The sequence below is a fragment of the Camelus dromedarius genome, unplaced genomic scaffold, assembly GCF_036321535.1.
Source record: "Camelus dromedarius isolate mCamDro1 unplaced genomic scaffold, mCamDro1.pat HAP1_SCAFFOLD_161, whole genome shotgun sequence".
Taxonomy (NCBI): Eukaryota; Metazoa; Chordata; class Mammalia; order Artiodactyla; family Camelidae; genus Camelus; species Camelus dromedarius.
The window spans coordinates 2,043,324-2,066,825 of NW_026989763.1; the positions used below are offsets into that span (position 1 = coordinate 2,043,324).

Here is a 23,502-nt window from a genome sequence, read left to right on the forward strand (position 1 = left end):
TCTGGGAATAGATTTTCAGGATAACAGCCAGGATTTGTAAAAAGTAGGGAGAATGGATACGGCCTTCAAAAAAGAAATGCTATTTTACAATTTCTTGTAGACAAATTAAAGTGCTTGTTGGGATTCTATCAGGAATGTTTAATTGGGAGACTTGCCTCCCATTTTCATGAAACAAAATAATTTTATTATTTGTTTAGTGCCTACTGTCTGGCAATGCAGTAGCCCCTTTGCATACAGTTTTATCATTTAATCTCTACAAAGAGTCCCAGGAGAACACATGTGTCACCGGTGAGGGAACCAAGGTCATCCAGGGTATGTGGCTGGAAGGCAGATGGGCTGGAGGGCTTACCCTCCTTCAGGCTGAGAGAGAGACACCAAGGTTTATTGACAAGCATGTTGCAGAATGGCTTACTTAATACTTTGCTTCCTTGATGAAGTGGATCTCTTGAAATTGTTTATGTCTGGCTTATATTCCCCTCTCTCCTCTGCCTCAGGACTTCTCGTAAGTAGAATGAATTCAGCCTGAACTGATTCAGGAAAATCAGAAAATATAAAATTAGCTCACACAAATGTCTGATTAGTCCTTGTAATTCAGTAATTCCTAAAACTCCTAGAAATGCAAGGAAGGTGTGTTACCTCGGGGACTGAGTGCATTTGAAGAGTGAGAAATTTAGTGTGATCTGGTAAAGGCACAGGCTCTATAGACAAAGATCCGGGTTTGGATCCTGGCTCCACCAAGTACTGGAAACATGACCACACATAGCCTCAGTTTCTTCATGTGTTAAATGGGCTGATGGAGCTCACCTCTAAGCAGTCAGGTCAAAATAAGATGGTACGAGTGACTCTTAGGCAGAATGCTTGGCAAAGTGCTAGTTGCTCTTGCTGCTTTATAATGTCTTCTTAGGTAATTCCGTTGTCCATTGGCTTGCAAATATCTCCTCATTTGATTTAAGAAATATAGCATGCCTTAAGAATTTTAAAATAAGGAATGAAGATTTACTGGTTAATGCTGGGTGTATTTTTATAGGTCATTTATTAAAAACAAGTAGTTCTCTAAAAAGAATTTATTCAGTGTGCCTAGAACATGATTCAGTTAAAAATGATTTTCCTTTAAATTCTTTTCAGAAATTTTCTGTGATATTTTTATCGAATAGTAGTTGAAGTTTTCTGAGGAGGGGTTACATTTTGAAAAGATTATTCTAGTAACAATTGATATATTAAATAAATGATTCATATCCCTGGACAGCGTAAAGCCCTGTTTTTTTTAAATATATATAATTTTGGGGCTTAGTTCTATGTCATTTTATTGGGCAGAAGTATTTCCCATTTCCATTTTACAGGCAGAGAAGATGAGTCATACAATACTCATTACACAAGAGCAGCAGAGGCTGATTAATTTGGGCAGAGGAGGAAAAGTGTGTGGAGAAAAAATCCTTATTCTCAAACTGGACACATTCTGCAGTGCTGTGCAGCTGGAACGGTTTTGAATTTGCTTCTGGGCTGTCCTAGGTTTCGGCCCATGTGCCTGGAAAGGTCACTCAGGCAAACATGCTAATTTAAGAAGTTTGTCATTCTAAATGCTCTTAAGAGGATTAAACAAAGTCCACAGCAAATAAATGAACATGTTTGGAAGGTTTTCCACCCTCATGTAATTTCCAGAAAACAGACATGATTCACTTGCTAATCCAAACACACATGTATATTAATGAGCCTGGTTCACATGACTGGACAGCACGGAGGGAGCCTCATCTATTGGCGTGGGTTCTGCTGCAGGAACCGCACCTGAAGGTTTAATTAGAATTTATTTCCAGCGAGTGCTGCTCCAGCCTTTTTCTCCCCAATGTAAGAAAGCGCCCTCCTTGCCTGGCCATTAGTCTGCAGAGCCCCGCGGCTCACACACTCCCCTGCTCATCAGGATGCTGATGGAGCCAGCTTGCTTAGACACACTTAGCTACACTCGCAGCGGGGATCATCAGTCTCTTCTGTGTGTTCACCTCCACGTGCAGGGGAGAAAATCGAGTTTTGCTGGAGACAAACGCTAATTGACCACCAGTTGTTTCAGAGGGACTGTGATGTTGAAAACTGGAGTCCCTTTCATTTTTATATGTTGGATGCAGACAAACTGCACGGCGACAACCCCCACTGTAAGTACACCTACCAGGGAGGGGGTCGGAATTTTAATCTGCACGTATTCAGATCCTGGCACTGGTCAGCTTACAGTGTTCTCACTGGGTTTGGGAGACTGTTTCCATAGTGATTTATTTGGTTTCCAATAAATTTGCACAGCCGTCTCCTTCAGTCGAGTTCTGATGGGTTCAGTTGGGAGGGGCATGTGAAATTGGGGCAGGCAGAGAGTTGCAATGAAGACTAGACACCATCTGGTTACCTCTCATTTTTTATGGGCCCAAAAATGCTTGTCTTGTTTTCTTTTCTCTTCCATCTACCCCTTCAGTTCAGGGAGTCGTCTTCAAGAATTTCATCCTAAAATATAAAGTAATGAAGAAGGCAGTGTGTCTTTTTGGTTGATTTCATTTGACTTGGGTTCATTGTTAAAGATTTTCCAGTGAGGATTTTGTGAGCTTTTAAAAGCTGGAAGTGTAGCACAACCAAGGAGAGAAAGTCAGAGAAACGAGTCAGCGGCCCCTGTGAGGTCTGCAGGACGAAGGCAGGAAGTGGGGCGGAGGCAGCACCGTGGCCTCCCCTGTAGCCCTGAGGCCAACGTGGGCATGAAAAGCCAGCTTCTCTTGTCGCCATGTGTTCTACCAGGTCTCCAACTAAAGGAATGCGAGGAGATTTGGAGAGGCCTTACCTTTTACCCTCTTGTCAAACATCTTAATGCTGACTGTATTTATTCAAGATGACACAGAGATCACCTGCAGAGCTTGAGGGAGCGGTGCTTGCTTCCTGACTTGCCCGCCCCAGGCTCACTCATCAGACTCCTGATTCTTGCAGGCACTGCAGTGCCCGTGGGGGGTGCTCTGCTCCTGGGGGGGTCTCTGCTCCTGTGGGGGGAGCTCTGCTCCTGGAGGAGCTGGGCACTGGAGTGCTCACATTGGAGCCGGTCGCACAAGCGCTGATCCCTCACCACGTGATGAGCCCTTTGTGTAAGTAGTAGAGGTGGGAAACAGAGTCTTCCTGTGTCTACGGAGTTCTCCAGTAAAGCCAACTTGGAGGAAAGAAAGAAAATGCCTACTGTTCCATGACTGTGTCCTAAGGGTTTAAAGCTCACTGCGGGGCACACGTGAGATCTCATCCAGTAAATACTCTGGGGTCTTGACTCTGACATGTCATGAATTTGGCATTCTCATAATGTTATTTCTCTTAAAATATGTCTAAGCAATCATTTTTGTGTGATGGTTATATGTGCATAAGTGTCCTGAAGAAACTGTTGTGGATGGAAGTGTGGGCATCAGTGGTACCAGAATGGCTGGTGGTCCTGGGGGTTGCCCGAGCTGCACACCATTTGTTACCAGCAGTCTTTCAGGTCGCATCTTATTCCAGAGCTCACCGGGGCTCCCATCTCTCACTATGTGTCTTGAGAGAATATTTGTTCAGAGGGTAGGGGACAGGGTGCTTCCAAGTCTGGGTTCTGGGGTTCCCTGTCTAAAGGTGGCACTGGCACAAATCCTTTATTCATGGGGTAATTAAGCCACACAGTCTCGTGGTTAATTTGGCCTCCCTGTACTTCTTCATGTTAGGAGCTGGAGGGCTTGGGTAAGGCCCCCAAACCTGTTTTTGGTAAGCTTTCAGCCCTACCACACAACCTGGGTTGTCCCATTTCAGTCACATGACTTTGATTTTTGCAGGTAGGTGTGACTCCTGGACAGTGCCTGGGACTTCCAGGTTTCCCCTACAGTAGGAACACTGAAGAAATTTCAACCCGTAAGTTGTGTTTGGGGGCCTCGAGGACAAGTAGGGACCCACAGAAAGATATCTGGATGGGTGGCGATCAGGCCCGAGTCTTGGAAGGACAGAGATTCCATTATTGTTTTAACAGTGAACTTAAGGGAGGAATTCGGGAAGGTCTGATGCAATTGAGGTTAAAAATATTATCTGGTTTTTATTGTTAGCAGTAGTGGTTTTTAAACCTTAGACCCATTCCCGCTTTTTATAAGAAATATTTTGCAACCTTTCTTTTTTGGTGCCCGGAATTGAACATCATGGAAAGTGTAACCTAAGTATAAATATGATAAACAAATAGACAGGTAGATGGAAAAATGGGGTACCTAAATTCTTATATTATGGGGTATTTTATATTTTTGCTAATTAGTGACCTCTCAGGACAAAAGGCACATACAAAGGGAGTCACTTCTAATAAACTGTTTTTCCAAGCCTTACCTAAATGGGAAACAAGTGGCTTCAGAATGTTAGAGCACCTCCCAGGTCCCCGGGGAAATCTCCTTGTCAGAGTTACACTTGCTGATGATGTCCTGTGCCAAGTGCAAGCAGATGCGGTTCGGAAGCTGCCCGGGGGCTGACTCCGGGGATTCCTTCTCCGTCTCAGCTCTGAGGGAGCCTTGCCTTTCCTGACCACAACCACAGAGGCGATTTTGAATCTCTGAAAACTGCCATACCAGTGTATATCACAACCCCCACAAGATATGTTGAATAAAGTAGAAAACTTTAAGTGCCTCCTTTAGGATAGAAATAGGATATAAAATAAATCATGATTTAAAAAATTCTAGTGCCCGAATAAGTGCTACATTACACTGGCTGCATTATTAGGTTAGACAACTTCATTACTGCTTTCCATACCACATCTTCTAGTTAGTTTTTATTTATCTTTTTTTCCCTAAAGAAAAAAATCATATGATGCATTCTTGTGTCAGAGGTGACAAGAAGAGAGCAAGTGTAAAACCGGAAATCGTGATGCTGGTCAGTCTAATATCAGCTCCGTCACTGCACAGATCATCTTAACTCATTTTACTGCAATTTTTGGAATTACCTTCTCACTTGGAAAATCCCCTGTGTCAGTTAGATTTGCTAGTAAAACAATTTTTTTTCTTACTTAGTGCATCAGTGATGTTTTCAAGATGATAAAAAATTTTGCCCATGGCATTTAAACAGTTGCTTCTTCTCGTAATTCATGGTTCACGGTCTTGTATTTGTCACAACTGGAGAAATGTGTTTTCTGTGTGCAAATTCTCATTGTTTTGGTGACGCAGGGACACTTGTCCTTACTGGATGGAGTATGATAGTAGTTGTTTGAATTCTCTCTCTAAATCTGGAGTCCTGTGTTATGATTCCTGTTACCTTAAAAAATATGAATATTGTTATTTACCTAAATAGATAACATCACACCAGTGATGTATATCAAATTGGTCCAACTAGGAATTCCAATATTAAATGAGACAGTAATTTCACAACCCACTATTCCAAAAATTTGGATTGATGGTTCAATTATACCAGGGACATTACCTGTTGTAATTGAATCAATCATTGCTTTCTTCAATAAAAGTTTCCATTCCATCTGCTCTTTTGTTTTATTGTCCTTCTGTGTTTTGTTTGCTTTCTTTCCCAAATATATATGATTTTGGATTTTGTCATTGAAAATCCTTGCTGGTTTTGCTACCTCATGCTGCAGAGAAAGCCTTGTGACTGTTTTATAGTCACTGATTTCATGGTTGTATGAGTGCTTAATGCCACCTTGCAGGGATGTGGAGACCTAACGAAGTGTGTGCATAAAAGGCTTAGTCTACATTGAGTGCAGGGTTAGTGTGAGCAGCTCATGTCATCAGTATCATAGTTAATCCATTACAATCATCCTCTGTTAATCAGTGTTATCATTCTAACGTCTCCAGGAGAGGAAATGTAGTATTCTAAATGCAAATCTTTGCCACTCTTTTAGTCAATTCAACACCTTTAAAGCTTTGCTGTCAATAGGACTGTGTGCCTGGTATCCCTACTTTTGCTTCTCCTGACCCAGGACGCGGTCTCCACGGCTGATGATCCATGAGACACTGGATTCTTGGTCCCATGGCTCTGTGTGTTCTGGGACATCTGGGGACTTCAGCACTGTTTTAGGGGCTTTGGGTCCCACCTCTTCATAGCATTGCTGAGATGAGATCTGTGGGTTCACCCTCATTCTTGAGTGTATGGTGCATTTTTTCTAGAACCAACACACGCCACCGTGACAGCACTGCTTTGACCACGTGCTGGGGCAGCGTGTGCTTGTCAGTTCTTGGGTTTAAATTTTCTGTTCAAATTTCTAAAATGGGGTATATTGACAGATACACTCCATGTAAACAGAAGCTCTGTGGGGTTTTCAGCAACTTCTAAGAGCATAAATATTCCTGAAGCAGCTAATCTTCCTCCCAACAAGTGAGGAGCAAGCCGGCAAGACCTGGGCGCCTGTGGCGGCCAAGCTCTGCAGCCCAGGCTGCTCACCGAGGAGCAAGGAGAAAATCTTAAAAACCTACTTCAATGCCGTCTTTCACAGAATCTCAGAACTGAATGTTTTAATATTTAAAGAGGGGTGATTAGTTTTTTTATATATTATTTTATTTTTTTCCTTTTTCAGTATTATTAGGTATAATTATTACAGTTCAACTCCACATACACATTGCATGTAAATACATGTATAGAGTATACTGCATTTTTTTAGTTACATATATGTACTAATTATTGTTTCTAAGAACAGATTAGAGTTTCAGATTTTTAAACTTACATAGTTACCAGAGGAATAAAGCCAACTACAAAAGAATAATAAACAGAATATGGTAATCCAATCACAAAGGACAGTCATATGTGCTTAAGCATATTCAAGAAATCAAAATAACAATTAGTTCATTTGTGGTCTTATTATTATTGCTATTAATTTTAGATTCCTCATAAATGAAGTCTTATGGCATTTTTCTTTCTCTTTTCACCCCACTTCACTTAGAATGACAGTCTTCAGGTCCATCCATGTTGCTGCAAATTGCATCTGTTATGGCTGAGTAGTATTCCATTGTAGATATGTATCACCTCGTCTTTATCCAGTCATGTGCTGATGGACATTTGTGTTGTTTCCATGTTCTTTGTTCTATGTCCCTTCTGGCAACAATTACTGATTTTAAATATTTTCCACCTTAAAATCCTTCCTGAAGGAGACGTGGTAACAGGAATCAAAAACAGTTACAGCACAGGGTTGTGTGTGATGGGCCCTAGGGCTTGGTAGGAAGGTTGGCAGAAAAGATTTCAGATTCTGATCAAATGATTCCTCCTCTTGTAGCCCTGCTGACCGCCTCTCTCACGGCCTGCCCTACTAGTCTGACCAGTCCCTTCTGTGAATCCCACTGTATTGTGCACAAATTTTTTCCAATTGGTGTCATCCCGCAGGGACCTTAGGTGAGGCACCTAAGCTCCTGTGTTGGTTTCTTCCATCAGCCCTTAACTTCCTTGGGAGCCAGGACTGTCTCATTGCCCCAAGGATTCCTAATGCCTAGTGAGATGCCTGATACAGCTGGTACTTAACGAGCACATAAGTCAAATGGAAAAACCTGATCAAAGAAATGGCCCTCATTTTTCAGACATGCCTACTTGAGTACATAGGGTAAAATGACATGTTTTCTTGAATTTGCTGTCAAATACTTCAACAAAGGACAAGTAAAAGAACAAAGGTCTGAATAAAGGAAATATGGAAATGTTTGTGAATTCCTTAATCTGGGTGATGGGCTTATTGTACTATATTTATTGATGTATAATTAAGTTATTTTATAATTTTCTTATCATTAGCTGAATAGCAAGTATTAATACGTATTAATTGAAATCCTTTGAGCCGACCAAACTTACCCCACACAAAATGCTTAATGTCCTAGTAGTGTGTCTTACAGAAATCTTTTCCCATAAAGACAGGAAAAAGGGAAAGACTGATCTGTGCAGTATTTCCACATTGTCAAAAGACCAAAGACCGACACAAAGAAGAGATTCTAAAAAAGATAAAGAGGCTGAAATCAATGTCCTGAAAACCTAGCCAAGAATTCTAAATGTCCCAACTTAACTAACCTCAGCACTGCCGCATCAAGAATGAGGCAAGTAGAACCTTGAGGATTTTTTTTAAATAAATAAATAATGATCCAGTTCCTACCACAGGCAATTATGGTAAGAGTGAGTACATGTTCTAACACCAACTAGTGTACAAATTGTAATTTATACTTGATTCAAACTGCTTCTTCTATAAAATCTGAATCTTTTTATTCTTAAGACAGATTTGTGGCATATGACCTAGTGATAAAATTTTCAACTCGCTTGTATTCAAAAAGTTCACCAATGTGAGAGTTTATTACAACAACTATTGCTTTTTGGGAAACCCATGTGCCTTGTCACTCTCTTCCATAAGATTTCCTGTGGAAAATTCAATCCCTCATTCAGGAAGGGGCTGAGCAAACAGTCTGATGGAAAACCTTCATACACTGCAACACAAGAAAATGAAAATGACAGTGAGCAGCCCGTGAAGCTGGCAGACACACACAGCTCACGGCTGTGTTCCCGCCATGACATTCTGTAACCAGCAGGGAAAATGTGCATTTCAAGAAATAGACATAAACACTTTTCAGGACCTGAGCACATAATTTCCCTTTCAGGGTTTAGTGGGCTTCCATTTAATTCTATGAGAAGTGTTTAAAACAACAGAACAACAGCTGAGGTATGGTTTAAAGTAACATTTGTCTTAGTGAAAATAAAGCCAGCTGATTGTTATCATTTTTACTTTATTTGATCTCACTCTCCTACTTTACCTCCCCAACCTCCTCCACAAAATGATGGTGAACGTCCCCTCCTGGGTCAGAAGGCTAAGTAGAAAGTACCAATCACATGGAGGTGTGCTTTGTTGTTTTATTTTTCAAAAGAAACATGTTTCATTCATGTGATTTAAAATTAAGATCAAGAAACAAACTCTATTCAATGAATGGTAGCCAACACATGTCGTCATAGCTGCTCATCAGGTTTGGCCCCACGTTACACACATTTACATGGACATGTGACATGTGCTGTCATGGGACATGGTGAGTGGGGACAGGGTCTCTGCTCTCACAGGGCACACAGCCTGGTGGGGGAGGCAGTGTTCAATCATTGCCTTTTTTTTTAATGTACTTACAAATTATGGGAAATGCTATTTAAAAAGAACAAAGTGAGTCAATGAAAGTGAAAAGTTCAAGGACAGTATTTAGGTGAGGGAAGACAGGGAACCTCTTTGAAGAGCTGACACTCCACTGAGACCCAAAGGACAACTCCGGTGCTGCAGGTGAAGGGCAGGGACACATTGATAAAGGGCTGATATCCAGAATACACCAAAATCTCTTTAAACTCAACAAGAAGAATGAATAACCTGCTTAAAAAATGAGCAAAATGCCTCAACACACACCTCAACATGGAAACTAGATGCCAAAGAAATCTATGGAAACATGCTCCACAGCATCTGTCATCAAGGGGCTGCAGACTGAAACAGTGAGTTATCACTGCACACCAGTCAGAACTGCCAAAACTCAGAACACTGACAGCACCAAATGCTGGTGAGGATGTGGAGCGTCAGGAATTTTCTTGCATTGCTGGTGGGAATGAAAAATGGCCCAGATACTTTGGAAGACGGTCTGGCAATTTTTTACAAAACTAAACGTACTCCTACCATATGATCTGGCAACTGTGCTCCTTGGTGTTTACTGAACAAAATGGAAAATTACGTCCACACACAAATCTGCATACAGATGTTAATAGCAGCTTTATTCATAATCACCAGAACTCAGAAACAACTAAGCTGTTCTTCAGTAGGTGAATGGATAAATAAACTGTGGTCCAGGCAGAAAATGGACTATTTATGGTGTTAAAATAAAATGAGTTATCAAGGCATGGAAAGACATGGAGGAACCTTAAATGCATATTACTAAGTGAAAGAAGCCAATCTGGGAAGATTCTGCAACTCTCTGATTCCAACTGTATGGTGTTCTGGGAAAGGCAAAACCACAGAGACTAAAAGATCAGTTACTGTCAGAGGCTAGAGGGGAAGGAGTAATGAATGAGGTGCAGCAAGGAGCATTTTTAGGGTCACTAAGACAGACTACTCTGTATGATGCTGTGATGGTAGAAACGTGTCATTGTACATCTGTCCAAACCCACAGAGTGCACACCACCAAGTGTAAATCCTAGTGTCAAGTATGGGCTCTTGGTGATGATGACTTGTCAGTGTAGGTTCACCCATTGTCGCAAATGCACGCTCAGGTACAGGCGTCAATAGTGAGGAGGCTGTGGGGACAAACTGCAGTTCATACACCCAATCCAGCCCCAGCCACTGCTGTGAATAAAGCTCTGTGGGTGTGTGGACTCTCCAGCTGCTCTGGCGTCTGAACAGCAGAGCTGAGCAGCTGCACCAGAGATCAGGAGGTTTGCAGATCCTGAAATATTGACTCCCAAGCCCTTGACAGAAAAAAGTCTGCTGTGTCCTGCTCTACACGAATCACAATTCACCCTGTTGAGACAGGAGAGCAGGGCCCAAACAAGGCATGGTTAATCGGACTGAAGCAATGTTTTAGTCCCAAAACCTTTGTTGAAGTCCTGCAGAATCAGTGACAGACTGTAGCCAGGAAGCGTCTGCAGAAGGAGTCGGTAGCAGGCCTTCCCGCCAGGCTCCGGGATGCCGGGGGCCACGCGCTGCACGGGGGCCACCCACTTGAAGAAGACGGACTTGCAGTGGAAGCCGATCAACTCATAGAGCTCGGAGAGGATGCTGCACTGCTGAATTCTCTCCTAGGAACGCTGAAGCACAGGGAAAAAAGCAACAAGCATCTGAACGAAACATGTAAGTGAAAAAAGACACGTAAAAAATGTTTTCCCATAAAACAGAGACCTGATGACACAGGAAGGAAGAGGAAGGCTGACTTCGTGCACTGATGGGACCGGATGCAGAAATGCAGGGAAGCAGCGCTGTGCAGATGCTCCAGACCCCCTCCGGCCCCACCTATCCACGTTCATCCTGTCCTTTTACCTAGAAAGGCCTGTATTCCCTGAAACAGAGGAATCTGCTCCCTACACATGAGACGCAGAGAAAGGAAGGAGCAAAAGAAAGGGAAAGTAAAGGAACAACGTTTCATCTAGACCCTAGTATTTGGGCAGGACTTTCACCAAATACACATCTTCTCAAAGCACAGAGCACACAGTGAGAGGCTGACAGAGTGACTGCGACTTCTGCTCCTTAAGCACCAGCTACCTGCCAGCACACGCTGCGCCCCTTACTGAATCATTACAATCATCTCAGAAACTATTACTACCCCGTCTCACAGGCAAGGAAATCTGAAACTCGGGGAAGAATTATTATCATCCTGGACAATGTCCCACGACCCAGAATTGTCAGAGCCTCCACAGACCCTGGACTAAAATTCTCCACTTCACCACGGGCCCTGAGCCTCAGGCTGAGGCCACATCAGGCCTGCACGGGCCCAGAGCATGAGTATGTGGGACAGGGAATGGTCCCACTCGAAGTGCCAGGCCAAGGCCCTCAGAAACCTATGAAATGAAACCAAATCCCCAAACTCCTTTCCAACCCACTGCCCTGTCCGGGAGGACTGCTCGGCACATCTGCGCTGTCACCTGTGCACAGGCTGAGCAAGGGGCCAAGACAGTGACGTGACGTCCCAGTGGAAGTGGCTAGGAGGCCGCTTCATCACAGGACAGACTCTCCCGGCTTCCAACGTTAACTCTCCATTCCATTTTCAACTGGAAAGTAAGTTTAGACTTCTTTTCCTCTCCTAGAAACAAAGAGAGTGGTAATATCAGCAGGAAACTCAAGACTGAGGAAGAGTCTCCTGGCCATCTGGAAGGATAGGTCGGGGAGGGAACAGAGACTGGGATCAGAAAGACCCGTGTTCCAGTCCAAAGTCTGCACGTCACTCGCTTTGACAGTTTACTTATTAATAGAGGTGAAAAAATCTAATTATGATTGTTGGGAAAATTAATTGAAATAACGTATGCCACTAGCATACGTATAAAATCCTTCATGAGTGTCCCAGAAATGGAAGTGATCATGGTTAGTTACTGTCTGCCAAGTCTTGGGTGCTAAGCCCACATCAGCCAGCCAGAGATGTGCCAGAGAATGCCTCACCAGCTAGCAGCCTTCTCCAACTTGGAAACTCACAGTGTCTGAAGAACAGGCAGTGGTGGATGCTTTGGGACACTCTGGAGGTAACACTCCAGTGATGACTTTAAAAAGCTGGGGAGAATTTAGGGGACCATACAGTTCAAATACAGAAAACACATTCCATGTCTGCCCACATTCATCTCTAGCCATGATGATTCAGAGAGGAAATACATATTCAAACGTACACCATTTTCCCACATAAGTGTATCAAAACAATTTGGAAAGAATGTAACTTTCTTCTCTAGATCACACAGCGGGGATTACAAGGTTTGTACTGAGAGCCCTACTTGTAAAACATCTGCTAACATAACTGGGTCCACTATCAGTCCATTCAAAGAGAAGGATGGAAAAGAACAAAGCCAAGCTAATACGCTCCGGTTTTTGGTGGGTTACAATGTCACAAAGGAGATGGACAGGTCATCAAGGAACCACCCTGCCGTGATCACGGAGCCGGGCAACGGGGTGGGCGGCAAGATGTATGACGCAGCCGCAGCTGTGCCCGCGCTTCTAGGCAGGTATCCAAAGTCTCCTCGACATGGCGTCCAATGCTTGTGCCCACGTCCTCATCACCTGAGATGTATTTAAGAGAAATGAAAACTAATAAACGGAAAATACCTTTGGTGGGCACACCGTCCAAAAAGCAAAGTCACAGTTTGACAACTGGCCATCCCGGTTCCCTGGGATTCATTCTTGGAGAACCTTAAAAACCACCCCTCTGTCCTCAAGAAGTGCTGCCTACTTGTCCTATCTTTGGCTCAGGGATACAGCACGTTCACGTGAACTTCAATGTCTGCACAGATTTGACTGTCTTTCTCCAGGTTCATTTGTCCATTCTGAAGAGGCCTGAGTTAAGTCCATTTTCTGTAAGATCAATTCCCTCCAGTGAAAACTCATCGAGCCTGCAATTAAAAGCCAAATGAACAGGACTGTCCTCAGCTAAAAAGTTCACCCACCCTTCACTGCTTTCTTAATTTCCTTTCCTAGCTAATTGCAACAGACTAAAACCTCCCTCCACCCAGCTCCCCAACTATGTCAAACAGAAAGTAAGGTCCATAAAAGAGGAGACAACTCCATAGTCACCTCTGAATTCCTAGCATATACTAATGTCAATAAATAGAACTATGATTATGGCTTCTTTCCTTTAAAACCTTTCTGGTTATTTAAATGAGACCTTGGAAGAGAGCTGTTTGGGTCTAGTATCTTGATCCAGAAGACTCAGGAGGCCTTTTTAGGAATGGCTGTTCACTGTTTCATTCAAAACACAACTTCTCATTCCGGGAGGAGCTGTGATTTTCTGCCAGGAGATTGTGGTCACTCTCATGCCAGAACAGCTTTAAACTAAATCCTTACTTTGGATTTGTTATTTTTCCCTGCATCCCCAAAAATTGACTTTCCTTAATTTCTTGCCTTGAGGAATGATATTTTTCTTTCTTTCTAATTCACCCTTTATTAAACAGGATTCTCAGGATGTGCTTGGCCTTACATAGGATGAGCCATCCAACTCCCAGTGTGAGAGGCCCGGGGCTCACCTCCCGCCCTCCTGCCAGGGCAACTAACACTCAGTTCAGGAGCCAACCGGCACCCCAGGGATTCTAAGTCTCACGTATCTCCCAGAATCCCTGCTTTCTGATATGACTTGGATTCTGAGGATTTCCCCTCACTTTCTTGAAAATTAGCTGTGCAGCTTGAAAGATGAGGAAGGAAGGATTTATTTCTTAATCAGCATTTTAAGGAACTTGTGTAATGAACGTTTTCACGAGTTTCTAGAACACTCCATTGCCGAGACAGAAAACACAATAGATATTTTCTAAACTTAGGTATCATGTGCATTGTTTCTTTGCTTTTGTTTTCTTAACTACTAACACACATTTTTTAATTAAAAAAAATAAGGCCCGAAATAGGATAGAAACTTGAAGGGGCAAACAAAATTTAAGGGCAAAGAAAGAAAAATGATAAGTACTCTACAAAGTTAATATAATACATACACTATGGATCAGATCAGCAATTCTCAGTAACAGCTAATTGAAACATGACCATGAGGTAAAACGTCTCTCCTGTCAGGAGATGACCAACAGATAATAGAATTAAAACAACAAATTAAAATTCTAAGTCTGGCGAGGTATAGAAGGCTACCAGCTAAATGTGTCTACTTCTGGAAAAGAGGGAGGCTCACCAGCTCTTTACTGTGGAGCCTGAGCCTAGGGGAGGGCGGTGAAGAACCGCCCTGTAAGTATCCAATTAACAAAGTGGGTTATGAATAAAGAGACGTGAGCTTTGATGACAGAGATGATACTACTATTCACTTGTCCTGTAAAGAATACTTCACGTTCAGCGATCAATACCTTGGCGTCCTCAGGGATTGAGATTATAGGAAAATGCACAGCCCGGGCCCAGACCTCCTCTGTGAGCTCGTGACACTGCACTTAGATGTCTCAAGAGCAACTCCAACTCCACCTGAAAAGAGCTGACTTCACGGTGCTCCTCCCATAGCCGTCCTGCCCAGGGCCCCTGGTTGGGAGGGAAGGTCTCTCTGCCCCTCCCAGCTCAGGCCCATCACTCACAGATGTGACTGGACCCCTCCTTCAGGGCTCAGATTTCCTCAGTCACCGAGACCCACCACCGACACCTGACCTACCAGGTATTCACAGGCACTCCCTCAGCACTGACTTTGGGCTGGGGACCACGCTGCACACTGTGCGAATGTTATCTCACTGGATCTCCACAACAGTCCTGGGAATTGGGTACATCACTGCTTCAATTGATTAAATAAATTGTTTCACTTCCTTGAGTGCGTCATCCAAAGTGACACGTCTACTGAGCCACAAACATGGGACTGAAAACCACTTGAAAATTGAACACTGCTACACCTCGCAGCCATCCTACTCTGATTCGTCACATCACTTTCTGCCGAGCCTACTGAATGTTTGCAAGCATTCTACAAACACAAAAGTGATCTACGAGAGCACCCCACTCCCCTAATTAAAATCTGTCAATGATGGTCCACTGCTCTTCAGAGAAAGCCTCACCAGGCCTGAGCACAGCCCAACGGCCCGGCATCCTCGTTCCCTGCGCGGCCACGCCGCCTCACCCACCAAGCAGCACAGTGCCGTGTCCAGGACTGGGATGCTGACTCCGTACAACACGGGGCTCGTCTCACTCTAACAATGATCACCCTCTTCAGTGGTCACCCTCTAAAATGCTGACTCTCAGAAAAATATTTTCTCAGGATGAATCAATATCTTTTTCCTTACAACTTCCAGTCATTGATAATGAGCTCCCCCAAAAAGAGAGAAGACTTATTCCTCAGTCTCCTTATCTGTAAAGTGGGAATAACAAGGAAATATGTAAGGTTTTCAGAGAAATAAAACTCATGTGAGTCTGAGGGACAATTCCCAACATACAGTAAGCACTCAATATGGGCTTACTTAGTATTAATAAGAATATGTTGCATTCCAGCAACCTTAAATCAATGATTTATGGCTTTGTCCAACAGACTACTGACAAACAGTTGGACGAACCCTTTTGAGCAGATCAGCACAAGTGTATTGGGAGAGGTAAGCGCTGCCTCCAGTTACAGCTCAAACTCTTACATGTTGTTTGAGCATTTAGTTGTCGTTATTGAATAAAGACAGGTGTTCTTTAGTCAAAGCTCCTGAAACATAAATCTTCAAAGATAGATACAAATTAGGTTTCAAGTACAACATTCTCACTAGAAATTATTTGAAAATGATAGTCTTAGCTCCTCTGTACATCAAAAGGGCATGTTCTTAATGTATCTGACTATATACACTGAAAGGATTGTTTAAAAGAAATTAAGATGAAGCCATCCTAAATAAGTTCTCAGTATCATCTGCACAAAGCCCCACCCAAGGGTCTCATTTCTCACTTCCACATAGGTGTTCAGGTAGTTTAACCTGGGTCTTGGTTTTTTAAAACACAGGGGAGGGAAGAGTTGTGGATAGATTTATGAAGCAAATATAAACCTAGTGTATTTGATGTGTAGGAATCCTAGAAATAAACAAATTGATATATAGTCCCACCCTTAAGAAGCTCAGCCTTTCCATTTACAACAGCATTAAAAATAAAATGGGAGATACATTTAACAAAAATTTACAAGATTTGTACATTGAACAATTTGAAGTATCACTGAAAAAATTTTAGAAGATCTACATATATGGAAGACATCCCATGTTCATGGAATAGTAGACAATATTGTTAAAAATGTTAAGACTCCCCAAAGTGATCTACAAATTCAGTGGAATCGCTATCAAAATTCCAGCTGACTTCTTTGCAAAAATTGAAAAACTGATCCCAAAATTCATATGGAAGTGCAAGGGGCCCAGGACAGCCAAAGCTATCTTGAAGAAGCAGAGCAAAGTGGGAGGACTCACTTTAAATGTTACTACAAATCTATAGTACTGAAGTCATTATGGTACTGTCATAAGTTTGGGTACATAAATCTATGAGACACAGTAAAAATTCCAGGGGGGAAACTTATATTTACAATCAGTTTTCAACAAGTGTGCCAACAACACTGCATTGAAAGAATAGTCTATTCAACGAATGGTGCAGGGAAGGCTGGGTATCTGCAGGCAAAAGAATGAATTTAGAATCTGAAACCCCCTATTGTATATAACAAATAAAAATTAATTGAAAATGGATCACAGACAGAAACGTAAAATCTAAACCTATAAACTTTCTAAAAGAAGACATAGTATAAATCTTTGTGGTCCTAGGATAGGTTATGATTTCCTAGATACAATACCAAGAGCAGAAGTGATAAAAAAAAAAAACCAGATAAACTGGACTTCATCAAAATTAAAACCACTTGTTACAAAAGACATCATCAAGAAAATGAAATGAAAGGGGAAGTGGGTAGCTCAAGTGATAGAGTGCATGCTTGGCAAAAAATAAATAAATAAATAAAATAAATGAATAAATCTAATTACCTCCCCTATAAAGGAATTGTCTTAATATTTTAAAAAAGTCAAGTGGAATGACAATCTGCAGAATAGTAGAAAAAATTTGCAAAGCATATATCTAATAAGAGACTAGTATCCAGGATATAAAAAAAATGTTTACAACTGACCAATACAAAGAAAATCGACCCAATTTTTAAATTTACCAAGGAATTAAATAGATACACAAATGGCCAATAAGCATATGAAAAGATGCTCAGCATCACTAGTCAAATCAAAATCAAAATGAGATCTCATTTTACACCCACTAGGATGGTTATAATCAAAACACGGACAATAACAATTGTCGGTCAGGAGGCAGAGGAATGGGAACCCTCAATATGCAGCCATTGGAAATGGGCAATGGTGCAGCTTCTTTGGAAAAGTCTGGTGTTTCCTCAAAAGTTTAGTGTTATCATATGGCTCAGCAATTCTACTCCTACATATAGGGTCATCCCTCAGTATCCTCGGGGGATTGGTTTCAGGAACCCACCACCCTGGATTCCATAATCCAAGGATGTTCGAGTCCCTTTACAACCAGCCATCTGGATCCATGAAGTGGAAACTACAGATATGGAGGGCCAACTGTACAGCCAACAGAATGAAAACATATTCTCACAAAAATTTGCACATCAATATTCATAGCAGTATCATTCAGAGTAGCCAAAAGTTACAAACAATGTCCATCCATCAATGAATGGGTAAAAAAATTATCAAGAATAGTCCCAAAAACTTTTGGTCATTGAATCTTTGACAAAGGAGGTGAGAACATACAATGGAGTAAAGACAGCCTCTTCAGAAAATGGTGTAGGGAAAACTGGACAGCTGCATGTAAATCAATGAAGTTAGACTACTCCCTCACAGCACACACAAAAATAAATTCAAAATGGCTTAAAGACTTAAACATGTAGACAAGACACTACAAACCTCTTAGAAGAAAACGTAGGCAAAACATCTGACATGCATCTCAGCAATGTTCTCCTAGAGCAGTCTACTCAAGCAATAGAAATACAAGCAAAAATATACAAGTGGGGTCTAATTAAACTTTCAAGCTTTTTCACAGCAAAGGAAACAGTAAGCAAAACAAAAAGACAGCCTATGGAATGGGAGAAAATATTTACATTCAATGAGACTGTCAAGGGGTTAATTCCCAGAATATATAAACAGCTTTTACACTTCATAAGAAAGAAAAATAAACAATTCAATCCAAAAATGGGCAGAAGTGCTAAAGAAACTTTTCTCCAATGAAAACATACAAATGGCCAATAGGCACATGAAAAAATGTTCAATATCATTATCAGAGAAATGCAAATCAAAACTACAATCAAGTATCACCTCACACCAGTCAGAATAGCCATCATTCAGAAGTTCACAAACAATAAATGCTGGAGAGGCTGTGGAGAAAATGGAACCCTCCTACACTGTGCTAGGAATGAAGTTTGGTGGAGCCATTGTGGAAAACTGTATGGAGATTCACCAAAAGACAAAAAATTTACTTCCCCTATGACCCAGCAATCCCACTCCTGGGCATATATCCAGAAGTAACCCTAATTCAAAAAGACACCTTCCCCCAAATATTCACAGCAGCACTATTTACAATAGCCAAGACATGGAAACAACCTAAATGTCCACTGACAGATGACTGGATAAAGAGGTTGCAGTATATTTATACCATAGACTACTACGTAGGCATAAAAAAATAATAAAATAATGCCATTTGCAGTAACATGAATGGACCTGGAGAATGTCATTCTAAGAGAAGTAAGCCAGAAAGAGAAAGAAAAATACCATATGAGATCGCTCATATGTGGAATCTTAAAAAAAAAAAGAAAGAGAAACTTATCTACAGAGCAGAAACAGACACAGAGACATAGAAACCAAACTATGGTTACCAGAGGGGAGACGGTGTGGGAAGGGATAACTTGTGAGTTCAAGGTTTGCAGATACTGATTATGTATAGAATAAACAGCAAGTTTATACTGTATAGTACAGGGAAATATGTTTAATATCTTATAGTAACTTATGTTGAAAAAGAATATGAAAATGAATACATGTATATTCCTATATAACTGAAGTGTTGTGCTGTAAACAAGAAACTGATGCAACATTATAAACTGACTAGACTTCAATGAAACTATTTTTAAATAGACCAAAAACAAAAAAAAAGAAAAAGAAAAAAGATATTATTAAACCAAAAGAATAAATTACTGTTTCAGGCTACAACATGGATGAACCTTAAAAAAGTATGCTGAAGTAAGCCAGACACAAAAGGACAAATACTGCCCTTTTAGGTGAAGTGTATCTAAGTGTTCATTGTACTACTCCTGTAAATTTTCCTGAAGTTTGAAGTCTATTAAATTAAAAATAAAGTGTATTATTCATTAAAAACCTAAAACGATCCCTCACAGGAGGGCTTTAAATAATAAATGAAGAAATGCATGTAAATCTCCTGGAACAACACTTTGCACGTCCACAGACAGTCACTGCTGTCACTGCCACTCAGAGGTTGGTACCAGCGCTGATGAGAGCTGCCTCCACTCGCTGCCCTGCAGACAGTTGTGAGGGCCTGGGGTCTGACAGGCAGGGTGACCTGGAACCTGAGTCAGACACAGCAATGCCCCAGACTCTGTGTTACCCAACTTTCTTATACAAGCTGCTACATGTAACATAAACACGCTAGAGGGATGTATCTTACAACATAGGCAATACAGTCAATGTTTTACAATAACTATAAATGGAGCAACTATTGTACACCTGAAACATATATTGTAAATCAGCTATACCTTTTGAAAAAATTAAAAAATAATGTAAAAATATTATAACTTTAAAATCAGTCCAGTTTTTAAGTAACTACTAAACAGCTTAGAATGTATAAAAGCATTTAAGTGTGATGTTTATTTACATATTTATTTACTTTCAGCCTCCTGCTAAAAGAGAATTTAAACAATTTTTTAAACACAGCTTAACAACAATAACAACAAAAAGACAAAAGTGAGAGTGAAAAGAAAATGGAGATTCAATACTTAAATGAAACCAGGGGGAGGTAAATTCATAAAAATGGATGCCATGAAGTCAGGGTAAGTGTTAAAGGCCGACTAGAAATTCAGCTGTAAGATTTTTGGCAGCTAAAGCAAAAAGAAAAAATGAAGGGGCGGGAGGTAGAGCTCAGTGTTAGAGCGTGTGTATAGCATACACAGGGTCTGGGTTCAAGCCCCAGGGCCTCCACTAACAGATAAATACACCTAATTACCTACCCCCCCAAAAAGAGCCCCAAAGAAAATAAAAAGAGAAATTTGTTTCCTAAAAAACCCTGATATTAAATTTAGATTAAATACTTAAAAAAAAAAAAAGAAAAATAGAAACAAATGAGTGACACAAGCGATAATGCCCGTGAGATAAATCTGCGGTGCAGCTGGCAGGTCCCCATGTCCCACGTGGGAAAATCTGAAACATCTTTCACACCACCCAGAGTCATCCTCAGCCTACCCCACCCCTCCCCCTGTTAAATGCAGGAGCACAGCCAGGGCCGGGCCTTTGTTCTCTCTGTGTCATCACAGTGAGACAGGATGGAAGGGGGCAGAGCACAGCCATTCAAGGAAGGCCAAAGCAATTAACATCAAAATGGTGAAGGATTCAACCCCCAATAGGCCTTGAGGCTCAGGATGAAGAGATTTAAGTTCTAGCAGATCTTGAGCTTCATTACACACCCGTTGTAATAGTAACATGGTGAATAACAAGCCCCCAGGCACCATGGCAGTCCCAAGGCTAGACAAAAATGGTCAAAGGGTGGGAAATGGCCAACTCCCTGTGAATTCCAGCCCCTTGCCCTTAGGCTGGTCCTTCTACTTATTAGCATATGAAACCACCAAGCCCATGAATACAAGCAACACAGCACTGCCTAGGAGTCACACCTCTCTCTCCCGTTTCAGAGAAGGCCCACACTCTGTGGAGTGTGTACCTACTTTTAATCTGAGCATCAAACCCCCACACATCGTGGAATATCTCTTGCCTTTCAACAAATCTCTCTGAATAAATCTACCTTTACTCAACAGTGGCTTGCCCTTGAATACTTTCCTGCATGAAGCCAAGTACCCACATCTGGCAGGGCACACCCAAGGGGCTCAACCAAAGCCTGGGACACAGCCCTTCTCATGCCCCACTTATTTTTTCTAGTATCAACAGGACTGGGTTGTGAAGGGAGCTCTAAGGCCCCGGCTAAGGGACAGAAGCAGCCCCAAGGGCTCGAATTGGTGGGCAGCCTCTCCCCCAGCAGGGGCCCTGGGGTCTGCCCGGTTCTCTATGTTTCTTTGTTGTGCTGACTCCCCAGCCACAGAGCGTTCTCCCTAGGCCTGTCCCCACAAAACCCTTCTCTCCAAAATACAAGCACATCATGTCACAGTCCTCTTGTTCAACCAGGAAATGTTCAGCCCACTATTTCCCTCCCCAGTAAAGTACCTAACTGTCCTCCCTCCCATCCCACCACTTCTTTCTTTGTGACAACTCTGCACTCTCCACCCACCATCTTGAACGCAGGTGCCTTGCTGGCTGGGACCGAGATGTTTCAGTCTTACACAGCCTGCGTCCTTTCACTTTCCCCTTTCTACCTTAAAAAGCCTTTCCTGAGTCTCCCACCCATCTGATTCTGAACTTCAAAAAGTGCTGAGTTTACGGTCACTATGTGCATACATCCCAGGTTTTGACTAGGTTTCCTTCACAAGATCAACATTAAGGCGCTGCATCAAGAAGTTTAAAGAGGCTATTCTTACATCTGAGCGGAGGAGCCTGCATAAAATTTAAATGGCTTTGAATAGACTGTTAACCAGGGACAGAAAGGTCGCAGGTCCTAGTCAACAGTGTCATGAGGCAAAATGTTCTTCAAAGGCTCAGAGTGGCTTCTGAACACGGAGTCGGCAGGGAGGAGGTGACAGGCAGTGAGTGGAGTGTGTGACAGAGCTTACGCTCCCCCAGCTGGGGAAGAATTGAATTTTTTTCTAGTTTTCCAAACAATTTCTTACTACCTTTTTCTCCTACTGTCACATACCATTTCCTACGAATTAAGAAAATCAATATCAGTCATTTGGGCCACTTGGGAGAAGCTACACGATGCCATTCACAGGGCTGGGGCATGACAGCCACGCCAGTCTAGGTTGAAAGACCAGTGGGGGTATTTTCACGGTAATCACGGGCATGCAGCAAACTCCCCAGCTTCAATGACCTCATCTCAAAGTTGGGGCCAATAAAACTACCAAGCAAAGTGCGTGATGATTATGGCCAACATCTGTTTACTAGGTAAGTGCCCATGACAGCTGCCGCTTAATGGGGAATGAGTATGACTAACGAGGCCCAGTCTACCTGGTCACACGTGCCCTGCCTTCCTGCCTTTGTGCAGCAGCAGAGCTTGTTTAGCTGAGATGAACGCCCCCAGAGCAGCCCCGACGGGTAAGCTCCCAGCGCTGCACGGCGAGGTCTGTTCCTTTCCTTCTCAGAGCTGATCACAGTTTGCAGTCATCTGTTTTTATGTTTATCCATTTTGTAACTGCCTCCACCCCGGAGTTTTGCTCAAGCAGCACAGGGCCAGGTATGTCTTCCTCCCTGCTGGATATTCTGGGCTGGGAGACAGCCGAGCACACATCTGGCTCAGGTGCTGAAAGGAGAGGGCAGAAGGCCCAGGGGCCTATGCTGAACTGAGGCCCCTGCACCCAAAATTATGGTCTGACTTTGGGCAAATTACACAGTCTTCTTTACCCTGAGATTCCTCATCTGTCCATGAAAATAACTGCCCATGGCACACAGATTTACCAAAAGGAAATAACCAAATTCACAACCTATTCAAGGGGCTACCAGTGCATCCTCAACAGACAAATGCTGTCTTTACGACTCTGACACACGCGAAGCGGGACGTCCACACACAGTGAACACTGCTAAGTGCCAGTGTGTTAAGTGCTTCATGTGTGCTATAATACTCTTTACAACTTACAACAATCCCAGGTAGAAACCAATATTATCATGCCCATTTCACAGATTCACCAACAGGTTAGGAGAGGTTACATTCTAGTCCAAGGCCCCATGGTGAGGAAATGGCGATTTAAACCTGAATCTGGGCCCAGGCCTGGGATCCATCTCTCTCCCATCCACCTGACCACTTGCCTATGAAATCCACCTGTCCAATACACAAGTTTGCAGCCGGCCAGCTCTTGAATGCAATGTTTGCCACAGTTTCTCAATGTTCATTAATTACCATATACTGTTCTCAGGAACCACTACAGAAAAGAAAGGTGGGCTTACGTCCCTGCCCACAAAGAAAAGGAATTCTGCCTTCTCCTGTAATGTGCAGAACACCTTCCCTACACCACCAAATCCTTTTGTATGCTTCCTCCATGTTTATGTTTGCACACGGCTTATTAAATTAGAAGGTACCTGAAGTAATTCCATCTCGGT

General features: G+C 42.4%; 1 long non-coding RNA gene across 4 annotated transcripts in view; it reads right to left on the minus strand.

Annotated features, from left to right (window-relative positions):
• Positions 1 to 6,480: 6,480 nt before the first annotated feature.
• LOC135320591 (uncharacterized) overlaps positions 6,481 to 23,502 on the minus strand; it is a 120,283-nt gene continuing 103,261 nt past the window's right edge. For all 4 annotated transcript variants that reach the window (XR_010379794.1, XR_010379795.1, XR_010379796.1 and 1 more), the window contains one exon: positions 6,481 to 10,728. This is a non-coding gene — a long non-coding RNA (uncharacterized LOC135320591). The remainder of the gene's footprint in view (positions 10,729 to 23,502) is intronic.